The sequence below is a fragment of the Ahaetulla prasina genome, chromosome 7 (genome assembly GCF_028640845.1).
Source record: "Ahaetulla prasina isolate Xishuangbanna chromosome 7, ASM2864084v1, whole genome shotgun sequence".
In the NCBI taxonomy this organism is placed as follows: domain Eukaryota; kingdom Metazoa; phylum Chordata; class Lepidosauria; order Squamata; family Colubridae; genus Ahaetulla; species Ahaetulla prasina.
In genome coordinates, this window is record NC_080545.1 from 86643800 (window position 1) to 86660989 (window position 17190).

Genomic DNA, 17190 nt, shown 5'->3' on the forward strand with positions numbered 1-17190 from the left:
TACCAAGCTAATCCAAAAAGAACCCCCCACTAAAATCCAAGACAGAGAACAAGAAAACGGCACAGCCCTCCTCCCATATATAAAAGGCACCACAGACAGAATCAGCAAGATCCTCCACAAACACAACATCAAGACAGCATTCTGCACAAACCGAAAAATATCCACCATCCTAAGAAACCTCAAAGACAAAATTGAGTTAGAAAATCAAGGAGTATATGAAATCCCATGCACCGCCTGCCCCACCACATACATTGGACAAACCAACAGAAGAATAAGTGCACGCATTGAAGAACACAAGAACTCATTCAAAAAAGAGGAACCAACTTCTTCCCTGGTCCAACACTTTAAAGTCACAGGACATGATATTGACTTTAAAAAGACCAGAACTATCGCCAAAACTGAACACTTTAACAACAGAATAATCAGAGAAGCCATTGAGATAGAAAAACGCCCACACAGCATGAACAAACGAGATGATACCTCCCGCCTACCAGCCATTTGGAAACCCGCCCTTATTGACAAATGAGTCCCTAACACGAGGAATGACACCAGATCCACACTCACGAGGTCCACACAGGATGTCACCACCGCACATCCACCCAGAAAGCAGACCCAAACCCACACTGATCAAGAAGCACGACCTAGGACCAGAAGCCAGACCGCAGCTGCAACATTAGCCATTTCAAACCCCTCCAATCCATACATGCAGCAGACTGACACCCACTATGAAGATGTAGCACCACCACAAAGCCAAACAACAGCTATGCAGCTCACCAGCTCAAATCCCCCTGCAACACAGACTAAATTGAGCACAACCAAGCCCCCACCCAAACAGGACACACCCCCAGCCAATCAGAGCACAAAAAAACCTCCATCCAATCAGAGCACAGCCAAGCTCCCACCCAATCAGTTCAAACCCCCACTAGCAGTTAAAAGGAAGAAACAGCTGCGATCACACATTGCTCCCAGAAGCACGAAGCTGAAGCCTGAAGATGACGAATGAGACTTCGTCGAAACGTTGCCAAGACATTTCCAATTTTACACGGGAGAAAACCCGAACAACCAAAGACCTATATATATATATATATATATATATATATATATATATATATATATATATGTGTGTGTGTGTGTGTGTGTGTGTGTGTGTGTGTGTGTGTGTGTGTGTGTGTGTGTGTGTGTGTATGTGTATGTGTATGTGTATATGTGTATATGTATATATGTATATATGTATATATGTATATATGTATATATATAAGAAATTTGGATGTCTCTTGTCGAAAAGTAATAATTGGGCTCATACAAAAATGTACGTAGAATATCTTTCTTTGTTAACTGGACTTCAGTGATATGCTACACCAGTGATGGTGAACTTTTACAGCACCGAGTACAAAAAAGGGAGCACTTTATGTGCACGCACATGCTCACCCTCATCTGGTCCGCGACCAGGAAGAGGAACTGCCCAGGAGGCATGTGCGTGCCAGAAAATGTATTTCCGGTTTCCAGTGCGTCCATGCGTGCCGGCCGGCAAGTCTTCCAGTTACTGCTGTGCATGCGCACATGCTGATCAGCTGGCCGGCACGCATGCTCCCGCCGGAAAACAGAAGAGCAGCTCTTCCGGGTTTTGGCACTGCCGCATACACTAAGGCCAGCTGATAGTCATGTGGGCGCCAGAAACCCGGAAGAGGAACGGACGCCACGCATGCCAGGTAACATGGCTCTGCATGCCACTTTGGGCACACATGTCATAGTTTCACCATCATGTGCTACATCATAAAGGAGGTAATAGAGTTTGGGGATCTGTATGTGATTGGGAAAGCCTTTTGCGATAACAAGGTATGTGAACATTAAACCATAATTAATTAAGCTTCCCATTAAGCCATAGTTGAGAACTGTGGTCCTTGCAATGAATCCTTCATTGAATTTCAAACATGTGGATTTGTTTGGTTTTTTTGAAGGGCATAATTGGATATAAGGACATGGACAGAGCTGATGGTATTGCGTGTCTCCTAAATTATTGATACCGTAAACCTACAGTTTGTGTCAAGTCTGATTTAAATCTGATTTATAGGACAAATGCAAGCCACAGAATACTGGTTCATAAGCAGTGGAAAACTATGTTTGCAGTAAACATGAAAAAAAATCTAATTGAGTGGAATGAAACTGTAGGATGAAACTCATGCTGATCTGAAGCTTCATTGCATAACTCCTTCTTTTATTTAGTACTGGATAGAAACTAATCCATTAAATTGAATGATATATTGTTAAAAAGACAGAGGGAGGAAGCAGAAATCACAAATGGCTAAGGATCACTTGCAATGCCCAAACTAAGTTTGGAGGGGGGGGGAATCCTGATCCACATATCCAGCAGAATAAGGAATAACAGAATAACAGAGTTGTAAGGGACCTTGGAGATCTTCTAGTCCAGCGGTTCTCAACCTGTGGGTCGGGACTCCATTGGGGGTCGAATGACGATTTGCCAGGGGTCGCCTAAGACCATCGGAAATATGGGAAGTATACTTGCGAGTCGAAGAATCGCGCTCCAATGGTTGACTCCACAAGCCAGCTGCAGGCTCTTCAAATTGCTAGCCGAATTCGGCTTCAGGCGCGATGAATTAAAAAAGAGAGAAATCTTTGCTCTGATGTCTCCCTCTCAAGCCAGCTGCAATGACTCCCAATCGCTAGCCTAGTCTGGCTTCAGGCGCAATAAACTTAATAGGGGAGGAGTCTCCGCTTTAATGCCTCCGTTCTCAAGGCAATTGCAAACAGTTCAGATCGCTAGCCAATATGGCTTCAGGCGCGATAAATTCAAAACAAAAATAATTTTACGGTTGGGGGTCGCCACATCATGTGGAATTGTATTAAAGGGGTCACAGCACTATAAAGGTTGAGAACCACTGTTCTAGTCCAACCCCTTGCTCAAGCAGGAAACACTACACCATTCCAGACAAATGGTTGTCCAATCTCTTCTTAAAAACCTCCAGTGTTGCAGCACTCAAAACTTCTGGAGACAAGTCATTTCACTGGTTAATTGTTCTCAATGTTAGGAAATTTCTCCTTAGTTCTAGCTTGCTTCTCTCTTTGATTAGTTTCCATCCATTGCTTCTTGTCCTGCCTTCAGGTGCTTTGGGGAATAGCTTGACCTATTCTCCAAAGAGTGCAAGGCACAATACTGCAAATGAGTTTTTCAATACTCCCCTATAGGACTACTTGCAACAACAATTATAACAATAACTAGGATAGGATTTCCTCCAAATATTTCTCTTTACAGGACTTGGTTTACATGGAGAAATACTGAAAGTCAGAAACATACCAAGTATAGATGCTTATATACTATATAATCTTTTGTGTGATGCTTATATATATTGTTATGACAAATAAAAATAAATAAAAAATAAAAATAAATAAAAATAAAATTATTCCCACTTCCGACTTGCCTAGCTAAAGTCCAGAATCTGATATAATAGATGTAATACGTTGTAGCATGTTAAACAGGACCAGGATGGATATTATATAGACTTCAAATTATGAAAACCAAATATTACAGAAAGAATTTCCACTCAAAGGAAGACAAAATGTAGAGTTAAGGGTTGGGATTTAATAAATGCCTTTGCTTCTAACTTCTTCAGATTTTCACTTCTTTGAAAGTAAAAGCAAACACACTACCCTTGTTCAAATTCACTGTGTCAAGTTCTTAGTCCAATTTTCGGGCCAACAAAAAGTAAGGAAGCTTCTTCCCCTCCTGTGGATTTACAATTTTCAGCCTTCCTTGTTGATAGTAGCTTGGCATTTCAAATCTTACCTCCTACGTGGTCGCACATTGATAAAATGCCCTGCCTGTCTACTAACAGGCATTTTAAGGTTTCTTTGCGCTAGTGCCTGAAGGGTATGTTAACAGGTTTTGGAAGCACCTGGCTTTTGTTAATCAAATGTTATAACTGCCAAAATGCCTCTATATCGGTGATGGCGAACCTACAGAAGGTGTGCCAGAGGTGGTATGCAGCACCCTCTCTATGGGCACACGGGCAGTCGCCCCAGTTCAACTCTACTATGCATGTGTGCGCACCTCCTGCCAGCCAGCTGGTCTTTGGCTCTCTGCTACATGGGGGGGGGGGGGCAGGACGCATGCGGGGAATGAGATGCACACGGTGGGATGGAGTGCATGTGTGGGGGCCGTGCGCGCATTTCATTTTTGGGGTTTGGATGCACACGCACGCACGCACGATTTGGGAACTTGGTCTGGAAAAGGTTAGCTCTCACTGCTCTATGTAATAATTTGAAAAAGGTGAAGTCGAGCAAGTTGCAGTTGTTAGTGGAGGTTCACCAAGACCAATAACCTTGCAGAAATAGATTGAGAAATGAATATGTCATATACTCCGCTGCTCAGTCTCTGGAAGAAATAGCATCTAAGTGCAAAAGCATACGAAAGTTAAGGAGTTTTGAATAAGGTTACTACTTTAGTAGAAGATCTCCAGAAAATCCCACGGTCATAGGCTAAACTGAGAATGGGTAAAGCATTCCATTTGCAAATTAATTCCAGACTATTGCCCAAAAAACTCTATGGAGGCATTTATGTAGTCAGTGAAACTTAAATTCAGGATTCAATCTGGGTTGGTCACTGGGACTAAAGTTATAGTCTTCTGAGCTATCCTCAGAGAAGTTCTCTCTAGCAGAATTTGTTACATGTATTCTGGAATGTGTAAAACTGAAGATGGGATCCCGCACGAGTCCGAAGATCCAATTCAATCCTGCAACATTATTCTAGGATACATGCCTTTATTCATGAGGCTTAAATTCAGTTTGAAGGAGATGCTATCCTCTCTTTTTATGGTTACAAAAATACATCGGAAACCTGTGCAGGGAGCCTGTGAAATTCCACATTTGGTTAACAGCAAATATACATAGAAAGATTATACAGGTATTCTTTGATCTACGATCATTCATTTACCAATGGTTTGAAGTTACCATTGCCTCCGAAAAATAACTTACAAGCTCTCCTCAAAGCTTTATCTTTTGCACTACCTCTACAGTCATGCGATTACAATTTGGATGTTTGCCAACCGGCTCACATTTATGACGGTTACAGTGTCTTGTGGTGATGTGATCGCCATTTGCTGGTTTCCTCAGCTGGCTTCAGACAAAATTCAGAGAATTGAGGACGCTGGATTTGCTTAACAACCATGTGATTCACTGAACTGTGGTAAAAAAGGTGGTAAGAGCCGTGATGGAGCAGTGGTTAGAATGCAGTATTGCAGGCTCACTCTGCCCACAGCCAGGAGTTCAATCCTGATAGAGCTCAAGGTTGACTCAGTCTTCCATCTTTCTGAGGTCGGTAAAATGAGGACCCAAATTGTTGGGGGACAATATGTTGACTCTGTAAACCACTTAAAGAGGGGCTGTAAAGCACTGTGAAGTGGTATATAAGTCTAAATGCTATTGCTAAAAATGGTTGTAAAAATCAGGTTCAGTCACGTGGTGATTTGCTTAATCACATGATTTATTGTCATTCCCAGTCCGAAAGGATTCTCAAACAGTTTTTCAGGGGAGTGTTTACAAATACCCACATTATCTCCCTTGGAGTGCTGCCAGATAACTAATTACCACACGCGGAGCAAGGCCAAACTGAGAACAGAGTCAAACAGAACTTTTCCAAAGCTTTTACCGACCAGGTGAACTATTTATTTATTTATTTATTTTGTCACAACATCATACAAAAAGATTATATAACATATAAACATATATATGAATAAATATTAGGAGGTATGAGCATATATATATATAGGAAGAAGAAAAGAAAAACAATAGGACAGGAACAGTAGGCACGTTTGTGCGCTTATGCACGCCCCTTATGGTCCTCTTAGGAATGGGATGAGGTCAATAGTAGAAAGTTTTTGGTTAAAGCTTTTAGGATTATGGGAAGAGACCACAGAGTCAGGTAAAGTATTCCAAGCACTGATGATTCTGTTACAGAAGTCATATTTTCTGCAATCTAGCTTAAAGCGGTTAACATTAAGTTTAAATCTATTGGTTGCCCTTGTATTATTGCAATTAAAGCTGAAGTAGTCTTTGACAGGAAGGACATTACAATAGATGATTCTATGAGTTAAACTTAGGTCTTGTCGAAGGCGACGGAGTTCCAAGTTTTCTAAGCCTAGGATTTCAAGTCTGGTGGGATAAGGTATTTTGTTGTTTTCAGAGGAATGGAGAACTCTTCTTGTAAAATATTTCTGGACACGTTCAATTGTATTGATGTCAGAGATGTGGTGAGGGTTCCAAACAGGTGAGCTGTATTCTAGAATTGGTCTAGCAAATGTTTTATATGCTCTGGTTAGTAGTGTGGTGTTTTTGGAAAAGAAGCTACGCAAAATTAGGTTTACAACTCTTAGAGCTTTTTTTGCTATGTAGTTGCAGTGGGCTTTGGCACTTAGATCATTTGACATGAAAACTCCAAGGTCTTTAACGGGATGGGGGTCGTCTGTAAGGTAATGTCCATCTAGTATGTACTTAGTTTTTGGGTTCTTTTTTCCTATATGTAAGACTGAGCATTTGCTGGTTGAAATTTGGAGCTGCCAATTTTTAGACCAAGCGGATAGATGATCAAGGTCGTTTTGAATGATAGAAGTATTGTCTGTGGGGTTAAATAGTTTGACATCATCAGCAAAGAGAACACAATTATTTATTTATTTATTTATTTATTTATTTATTTATTTATTTGATTTTTATACCGCCCTTCTCCCGAAGGACTCAGGGCGGTGTACAGGCAAAAGTAAAAAAAAAAAAAAATTACTTGAGATGTGGTCACAAAGATCATTAATGTATAGTATAAAGAGTGTTGGTCCAAGGACGCTGCCTTGAGGAACGCCACTCTTGACAGGAACAGGATTTGATAAAGCATTGCCAATTTTGACCACTTGTTGTCTGTTAGACAGAAAAGCAGATATCCATTTGTGGAGGGGTCCTGAGATGCCATAGGATGTTAGCTTTAGGAGAAGTTTATCGTGTACTACTGAGTCAAAAGCTTTGCAGAAGTCTATGTAGATTGCATCTATTGATTTGCCTTGATCGAGATTTGAAGTCCATATGTTTTTGCAGTGGAGAAGTTGTAAGTTACATGATAATTTTTTCCTGAAACCAAATTGTTTGTTGGAGAGTAGGTTGTTAGTTTCTAAGTGTGAGGTAATGGATTGGTTGATGATAGATTCCATGACTTTGCAGGTGACGCAGCAAAGGGAGATCGGTCTGTAGTTTTCGACTAAGCTGGGGTCTCCTTTTTTGAAGATAGGGATGACTGTGGCTAGTGACCAAAGTTTGGGAAGAGAACTGGTAGTGAAAGCTTTATCAAAGATAATACTTAGGGGTTCAGCTATATTAATGGAAAGTTTTTTTAACTACTTGCTTCCTGCAAAAGCTCACGTCCCATTTGCTTCTCTTTTATGTCTCATGGGAGGGGCCAATCATCTCCAAGCCTTACTCCCAAGTCGACCCTGTTTTCTTAATTGTTCCTGTCTTCTGGCAGCTCTGTGCATGTGCACACAGGGAAAAGGCTCCCACTGTTCTTCTGCCTCACTGATGTCAGACTCTGGAGACTCCGGAGGCAGCAAAGAACTACCAGATGGCCTTGGCCCCGTCTCTGCCTCCGACTCAGAGCCCTCCTGCGAGCCTTCCCCAGACTCCAGGACTGGCCCACATTCCTCCCCAACCTCCTCACTGTCCAAATCTGTTGCCAGCTCTGCTGGTCACTGGTGGGACACAACAACAGCAGGATTTCTCGCTAACCAAAAAATGGTCAAGGAGAGATACAATAAGAATTCACTGTTCCTGAAATGAAAATAGAGGAAATACACAATTTCCACTATAATGTGCTACTTTTCAAGCTGACTGATTTATGCAGAAAAATATACTTGTACAGGCAGATCATTCAAGGACATCTCCCCAGCAGAGAGGAGGGATCCTATGAGACTTTGAGAGACGTTTTCTCTCTTTGTCAACTAAGACTAAACCATTTTATAAATGCTAATTATTTTTTCCATGGTGAACTGTCACTCAACCACAACTTCTATTACCCATTTGTATTTTAAATAATCAAGTTACTATAGTAATGGCATCGAAAAAGCAACAGTCCTGGTTATCAACTTGGGGTAAATGCAAAACTTGCAGTTCTCTTTGCTTCCAGCTGTATTCTTTCCCACCCACAATTAAATTTTATACAGGAAAATGGCAACTTCCTGTGATGGAAATTAATTAAAATACATAAGAAACGCATTGTAGCCATGACTTCCTTTGCTGCTTCCTGTATTATTGATATATTTAGGCTACAAATTGCTGTTATGGTCAACTCAATATATATAGATAGATAGATAATAAACAGGGCTGGGGTTTGAAGAGCTGGTTCCATCTGACAGTGTTTTGAGCAAAATACCCCTTTGAAGTGGTTTTTCAAAGCAATGCAGACTTTTCTCTGGAAAGCGAAGCTAAAGTAAATGCACAGCAGCCTTGAAGTATTGGAGAAGTCTTCAGAAGGCATTCAAAAGTGTCCAGGGAGTTAAATCACAGCATTGCCATAGTTTGCAAGTACCCGCTAGAATAAATGTTCACATTGACACATCTTGGCGGGCTTCCATTTGTCAGTGGAAATGAAACAGTTCAAAACCCTTTTGAATTCATAGAGAAACTGGAGATGTGGGTGCTGAATCTGAGGTCAAAATCCAGAAAATGTGGTTTAAAAATCTTAACTAAGTCACTGATCCTAAGATAAGCTATGATGGGATACAGAGCAGAAGCAGGTAAACTCAAATAGGGTGATGTTCAGGGGTAAAATGCTCCCGGTTCGGACCGGATCTGGCGATCCGGTAACAATGGCAGCAGGTGGTTCGGAGAACCGATAGCAAAAATCCCTGCCCATGCCCACCCAATGCCTGGTCACCGCTTCCCTGCTTGCCGCTTTTAAAAAATGCTTTTAAAAGGTTAAAAAAAAAAGGCTCTGACAATCACAGCTGAGTCGTGCGATCATCAGCCTTTTTTTTTACTTTTAAAAGCATTTTTACAACCTATTCGGCCGAATAGGTTGTAAAAAATGCTTTTAAAATGTAAAAAAAAGATTGTGCGCCACAGCTGATCACCCCCCCTGCGCGCTGTTTTACTTACCCCATGCCTCCTTTTGGCACGCACTATGCGTGCACGTACCTTGCATTTGGTCGTGGTGTGCATTGTGCATACGTGTGCACAGCGCGCATGCACAACCAGCAAACCAGTAGTAAACCGGTTCAGATTTCACCACTGGTGCTGTTCCAACATAATGTGTCATTCAGTGGCCAATCAAATGTACTTCAGAAGCTCACTAAGGTTTTCCACTGTCACGTCCCAGCAAACATGTATTGAAACATGTGTCCATGGGGAGGAGGGGCCTAAGGACACAAGTGCCACCATGTGCATCATGGTGTCATCATTCAAATGGTATGGATTATGTATGTATTCATACCATTTTCAAGTTACAGTAAATATTACATAATTCACATCATCAAATGTTAGTTACACAATTACTGTTGAATTAGGATATGATGTCCATCATGTCCTCTCATGGGTGCTTGTATGTATTTAAGATACATGGTCTACAATTTTAGGAAGTAGCAAACAACCATCAAGAATATGGAACCAATAATCACCCGGTTCTTTTTCGAAACCAACTGAAATTGGTGTGTAAATGCCAATTTAATGATAGCAATGGTTTATGGCTTAGCCAAATGCATTAGCCAAGCTACTATGGGTCATCCGATGAATCATAATCAAAACAGGCTAAATTTACTATGTAACATATAAACCCAGTTATAATCTCGCTTGCCACTGAAAAATTAAACATGAACAAAACCCACTGACACTTTAGAATTCAAGATAGGATACAAAGACCCACAATAATACCACAAATCTCAATTTTTTGTTCCTACACTGAGCCTAATGTTCCTTTTTCCCTGCTGCCAGAAACTCCAACTAATCCATCTTACAAAAACAATTTTCAGAGCTCTAGCAAGCTCTCCTGCAATTAGTTTTATGTACAGTAGTGGCCAAAATTACGGAAACCTTTCGAGAAAAGTGTATTTTCTAAAACTAGCTAATGACACCACTTTTTTTGGAGTAGTACCATAAAATTATATATCAATGGAAAGATAATTTAATCAAGAATGTAATGCAATCACTTTTATGAAGGATTTGCTATTAGAATAGCAGTTATAGTATAAAGAAGTGAAAAAATGAGATATACAAAAATTATCACTGTAGAAAAAAACGAGACATACAAAAATTATCACCCTGTCAGTCAATACTTAGCTAGGTAACTTTTAGCATGAATTACAGCCTTACAATGTCTTCCCATGGAGTGAATCAAGTCTTTTAGTTCTGCAGCTGTTCTAATGTGAAACCAAGATTGAAGGATTGCTTCTATTAACTGGGTTTTATTGCTGGGTCGCTTCTGACTAACAAGTTTCTTTAGTTGGCTCCATAGATTTTCAATTGGGTTAAGGTCTGGGCTATTCCCAAGCCATTCCAACAGTGGAATATGATTATCTTGAGACTCCAAAAAAAAAAAAAGTGGTATTATTAGCCATCAAATCTCAAAAATACACTTTTCCCAAAAGGTTTTCACAATTTTGGCCACTACTATAAGTAACTATTCAAAATCCAGCTTGATTCTTCTTTAGCATCCTAGAAAAGTCCTAAGAGAAAACACCTGGAGCACCTCGAGTGGCACCGATGTTGGGTAACAGCTCATTATTGTTAAAAGCTCACCTTTTGTTTCAGCAGGACAGCCTCTGCTGAAGAGTCAACTTTGGTATTCCTTGCCAAGGAAACTATCAGACAATTGCGCTGAGAGAAAACAAGTCCCTTGAGAAGATAAACAGCGAGGTAGGCACTGTGAACCAGAGGCTGAAAAGGGGACCGGCTTAATAGATGTCAGAGAGGTGTGTCAGTCCAGATTCTGACATCATTTGTCCTCCCATAATCACATCGTCATCATCATCATCAAGAGCCTGGATTTTGCTCCTCTCTCTCACCAGCAGTCCTGCATAAAGAGGGATTTTGGTCTTCTAAATAGCTCAGACGTGGGAAGTCTTAGAATCAATTTTTTTACACTAACAGTTAAAAAAACCCGGCTGCTGGTGATGAGGAAACGTTCTGCTGAAGACGGAAGAGCTACTACTACCCAGTACCACAGACTGGATGGATAAATCAATAATAGTAAACTAAAGAGGTAAATTATCTGATAAGCTTTAAAGCTGATAGACATGGTATACTTAGCCCTGGATTCCATCAAGAATAACTTACTGGAAGCTGGATTCCATAACATGCTCAATTCAAAATCTACCCTCTAGTTCCCCGAAGCATTTCTAGCTCTCACTAAAGAGGCTTAAGTATTTCTATTTTCGTCTTAGGTGCTCTTGACTAAGTGCAAAAAACTCATTGTTAGGGCTTGGAACGTACCAATTTCCTTCCAGAACAAACCACACTGGTTGTTCTGCAGGTAGGTAATATATCTGTTTGTGTGTTTGTGTGTGTGTGTGTGTGTGTGTGCGTGCGCACACACACATGGAAGGTTTTACAATGCTCTTGATATGGTCCACTCCTGGAGCAGAGTTTTGCACAGTCCTAGTCTTGAATAACTCTAGAATTTCCTTTATCATTTCACCCGGGTGCTGCTGTGTTTCCTATTACATATCCTTCTCCCAACTTTACATTCACCTGGACTGACCCTGCTTTCTGATCTGGGAAAAAACCAAAACCAAACCAAACCATGGAAGGAGCTCCTTTCAGATTTACCAAGGTGGCAAGTCCAGGAGGTTAAGAATGCCAGAGAAATGATTATACAAAGAAAACGTTCTCACAAAACTCTTATGTATTATGGTCAATGCATGTGGTTGCAAACTATTTTCACAACAATAAACCGATGAATTGTTGCTATGGTCAACACATCCCCACCTACGAATGCTTGACTTAAGTGTACTTCTCCTTTAAAAATGAAAATTCAGAAGCCATTTATTTTTCAGCACATTGAATAGGATCAGTGAACCATGCCAAAGCAATATTCAATCCAGCAGTTAAGGAAAGTTGCTTCATGTGCTTTGATTTTACCTTTCTCTCTGCCGTTTTCTGCTAAAACAGGAGAGAATTGGATGAGCACTCATCTCTGTTTTTCAGACTGCCATTATATGGATGCCATGGTTTAGCACAGGGGTCTTCAACCTTAGCTTTGCTGGCTGGGGAATTCTGGGAGTTGAAGTCCTCCAGGCTTAAAGTTGACAAGGTTGGAGACCCCTGGTTTAGCATATTTTCAAGCAGTCAATCCAGAATAAGGTCCATGAGTAGGGGGTTTGTGCAGAGATCCCTGGCTTTAATGGTCTTTCAAATGTCACCCCCACCTTTGGATGGATGTTGAGACAGATGGCTAGGTCGGCATTCCCTCTTTGCAAGTCTGCACAGACCAACTTTCTGAAGCGGGCTTGTAAAGTGGTTGAGATGCACAGACTGGAGTGCAAACGAAGACAATCTCATCCAAGACATGACAAACCAGAAGGTGATACACCATGCCCCAAGGGCCATTTCATAACCGCTTTCCATATTAAATCAAAGAATTCTTATTTTACAAGCTTCTTTGGCTCCATAATTTATTAAGTAAGGATTATTTCAGCATAATATTAAGTTGGTAAACAAAGCTTCTGTTCAAAACGTTTGAAGGAACCAAAGTTAATGAACACTGATTGATTTAACTCTGATATAGCATTTCAGGTAGTTGCATTCCACCACTAGCTGCAACATCTTCTATCCTTTGGACTGACTGGCTTGTATTAAGTCTTGTCTTATAACTCAGAATTTAGAATTAGAATTTTTTTTTTATTGGCCAAGTGTGATTGGACACACAAGGAATCTGTCTTGATGCATACGCTCTCAGTGTACATAAAAGAAAAGATACCTTCATCAAGAATCATAAGGTACAACACTTAATGATAGTTGTAGGGTACAAATAAACAATCAGAAAACAATATCAATATAAATCGTAAGGATACAAGCAACGAGATACAAGCAACAGTCATACAATCGTAAGTGGAAGGAGATGGATGATGGGAACGATGAGATTAATAGTAGTGCAGACTTAGTAAATAGTTTGACAGTGTTGAGGGAATTATTAGTTTAGCAGAGTGATGGCGTTCTGGGAAAAAATGTTTTTGTGTCTAGTTGTATTAGTGTGCAGTGCTCTATAGCATTGTTTTGAGGGTAGGAGTTGAAACAGTTTATGTCCAGGGTGTGAGGGGTCTGTAAATATTTTCACAGCCCTCTTTTTGACTCGTGCAGTATACAGGTCCTCAATGGAAGGCAAGTTATAACTCAGCAGGTCTTCTCTTTAAGCTGTATTTGAAATTAAATGCCTTGGAAGTCTGTGCTATTTTATTAATATTTAATTAACTTAATTTGCTCCTTGGATTGAGCCAGAAGCAACACGAGGGAAGAGTCATGGCATCTCCTGAAAGTTAATTATGTTAACTAGAAATGCCTAATGAATTGTTTGGGCTTTTTCTGCAATGGCTAATTGTCTAGAAATTACCAACCTGCAACAGGATACCTCTTTTGAAGGAATCAACACATTAAAAATGCTTCTACTTGTATCTGAATTATGCAACAGTAAATAGGGGCAGAAGCAGCGAGAATATGACAATGGTCATCCGATGACGGATATGGCACAAGAAGAAGATAAGAGAGAGTGAAGAGGTACTGCAGTTTGAGACTTGCAAGACTGATATCAGTCCTTTGAGGTACCGTGCTTTTCGGAGGATAAATTGCACTTTCCCGCCCCCCCCTCCCCAAAGAGGGTGGAAATATTGGTGTGAATTATACACTGAATACAGCCAGTTTTGGCCTCCGGAAACCGCCCCATGTATCCCGTTTTTGCCAAAAAAAGGCCTGTTTTTTTGCAAAAATGGGATGTGCAGAGTGTTTGGGAGGCCTGCAGAGTGTTCCTGGGGGCTGGGGAGGGCAAAAATGCAATGCATGGAGGGTTTGGGAGGCCAAAAACGGGCCCATTTTTTGCAAAAACACGGTGCGCAGAGGCTTTGGGAGGCCTGCAGAGTGCTCCTGGGGGCCGAGGAGGGCAAAGACTTTTTTTTCTTGTTTACCTCTTTGAAATCTTGGTGCGTCTTATACACCGGTGCATCTTATACGGTAGTTAAGATGCACCAACGCTACCTTTATTATATGGATAAAATAACAGAATCTTACAAGTCGGAAAGTACATTTGTGGGCTAAGCTGCCTCTTATCTGTCTGTTGCCCATTCTGCAGTTTCTCCTTCTCCTCCTCTTCCTCCTGTCTGCCAAGGAACTTCTCACAGACTATGACCAGATTTTCCTGTTGTTCAATACATATGGACAAGACAGATGGGATCATGGTGTACTAATCATATCCATCCCCTTTAATCATACATTAAGGGAAGGATATCAGCCATTTACCGTATAATAATAAAAGGTTGTTTTTCATTCTTCTTGATCTCCCTAGGCACTTTTGTAAAACAGGAAAGTTTCCATCTAGGTATTCAACAATAGGGGATGCGGTGGCTCAGTGTCTAAGACACTGAGCTTGTCGATCGAAAGGTTGAAAGTTCAGCCGTTTGAATCCTTAGTGCTGCGTAATGGGGCAAGCTCCCATTACTTGTCCCAGCATCTGCCAACCTAGCAGTTTGAAAGCATGTAAAAAATGCAAGCAGAAAAATAGGGACCACCTTTGGTGAGAAGATAACAGCGTTCCGTGCACTTTTGGCATTTAGTCATGCTGGCCACATGACCATAGAGACGTCTTCGGACAGCACTGGCTCTTTGGCTTTAAAACAGACATGAGCACCACCCCCTAGAGTCGGGAACGACTAGCACATATGTGCGAGGGGAGCCTTTGCCTTTTTATTCAACAATATTAACCACTTACAAATGTTTTAGCTCCCACGTGGGGCTTCCATAAGAAATAGCCAATTTTGGCAGCAACAACTATTACAGCTTCGCAGCTTAAATGCTCTTTTTGACTGATGTAGACAAAGTCTCGCCTGGACTACTGCAATGCTCTCTACATGGGGCTCCCCTTGAGGAGCACTCGGAGGCTTCAGTTGGTCCAGAATGCAGCTGCGTGGGTGATAGAGGGAGCCACTGGTGGCTCCCATATAACACCAATCCTGTGCAGGCTGCACTGGCTACCTGTGGTCTTCCGGGTGCACTTCAAGGTGTTGGTTATCACCTTTAAAGCGCTCCATGGCATAGGACCGGGATATCTTCGGGACCGCCTTCTGCTACCACATGCCTCCCACCGACCGGTACGCTCCCATAGAGAGGGTCTCCTCAGGGTGCCGTCAGCCAAACAGTGTCGGCTGGCGACCCCCAGGGGGAGAGCCTTCTCTGTGGGGGCACCTACCCTCTGGAATGAGCTTCCCCCAGGACTTCGACAACTCCCTGACCTCCAGACTTTTTGCCGCGAGCTGAAGACGTACCTATTCTTCCGAGCAGGACTGGCTTGATAGGGGTTTTTAATTCGTTTTTAAATGGGGTTATTTTATATTATGTATTTTATATCTAAATTTAGGCCACATTGAATTAGTTTTTTAAATATTTTTTATTGTAATATACTGTATTGTTTTTACTTGGCTGTTCACCGCCCTGAGTCCTTCGGGAGAAGGGCGGTATAAAAATTAAAATATTAAAAAAAAATATTAAAAAAGTGAAAGCACAGTATTTACAGATTTAAGGACAGATGAGCAGTTTCGTGATATTTAAGGCCAAGACTTCTGAAGCCCCGGAGATCAACGTGCCAAAATTCAGCGGCAAATTAGCTAATGTTTAACAGTGTAATTCTGGAGTCAAGCATGATAAAATAAAGATGGAAAAGAGAGTAAGATTTAGGTATGTATATACAGTACATATATTATATTCCCAACCTTACCTCCCTGTCAAATATCCATCTCTAAAAATCCTGATCATTTCACTGGAAGCTTTCTTGAGAATGGGCAGGCATGAGGAAGGTATGTCATGCCTCTAGCTTAGAAAATCTGTACTTCTGTTTCAAACTACGGCTCCATTATCTCTGACCCAATAGCAAGGCTTGTTGGGGCTCATGGGAGTTTTAGTTCACTAAATTGCCTTCCTTTGGACTACAGCAGTATTTTCAACTATGGCCACTAGAACAGGGGTCTCCAACCTTGGCAGCTTTAAGACTTGTGGACTTCAGCTCCCAGAATTCCTCAGCCAGCTTTCATGTTGCTACTAGAAATGGTCTACAACACCACGTGGGTGATTGATTGACTGTATGCTGTCAAGTTCATGCCGATATTTAGTAATCAAATAGACAGATGCATGCAGCTTTGCTGGCTGAGGAATTCTAGGAGTTGAAGTCCACAACTCTTAAAGTTGCCAAGGTTGGAGATCCCTGCAATAGAAGATATGTGGACTTCAAGTCTCAGAGTGCCCAGCCACCACATATTCTGGGAAAGTTTAAATGATTTATGTTTGTTTCTTACAGAAAATTATTTAGGATGAAGGAAGCCAAAGAAGAGGGACATTGTAGATAAGATAGACAGGTGAGATGAAAGGAATTAATGGGATGCCCTTGAAAAGATTCATGTTGCTACTAGAAATGGTTTACAACACCATTTGTGGGTGATTGATTGACTGTGTGCTGTCAAGTTCATGCCGACATTTAGTAATCAAATAGACAGATGCATGCAGTTCTCAGGAGTCAAATCTAACTCATTGATACCTGCTTGCAAAGCATAGAGTAACAATAACCATCTGTTTCAGAACTGATCTGTTAACTTGATCAACGTAGATTAGCTAAAAGTGTCAACTTCACAAGAGGGATTTGAAATAAAAGTTCCACATCTACAGCTACAAGTAGAAACCAAGGCACCAAAAGAGCAGCATAGCATGAGGTTCGCGCATAGATTATCCAAAATTCACTTCTCAGCATTTCCAAAGAGGATTTGGAATGTAGTTAGTTACATCCTGCATTTTTATCGATAGTACCAAATCTTCAGCCTCCAATATCAAAAAAATCACTTTCAAAAGGAAGAAATTATATTGATCTAGAGTAGACCAATTCTCCTAGCCAACCAGGGAATTCTGGAAAGTACATACACCTTAAATCTACCAAGATTGAAAAACACTATCCTAGACCCA

At 41.1% G+C, this 17190-nt stretch overlaps 1 long non-coding RNA gene across 1 annotated transcript in view; it reads right to left on the reverse strand.

Annotated features, from left to right (window-relative positions):
- Positions 1–4148: 4148 nt before the first annotated feature.
- The window catches only part of LOC131201787 (uncharacterized), a 73427-nt gene continuing 60385 nt past the window's right edge, over positions 4149–17190 (reverse strand). The window contains exon 3 of the long non-coding RNA XR_009156002.1: positions 4149–5195. This is a non-coding gene — a long non-coding RNA (uncharacterized LOC131201787). The remainder of the gene's footprint in view (positions 5196–17190) is intronic.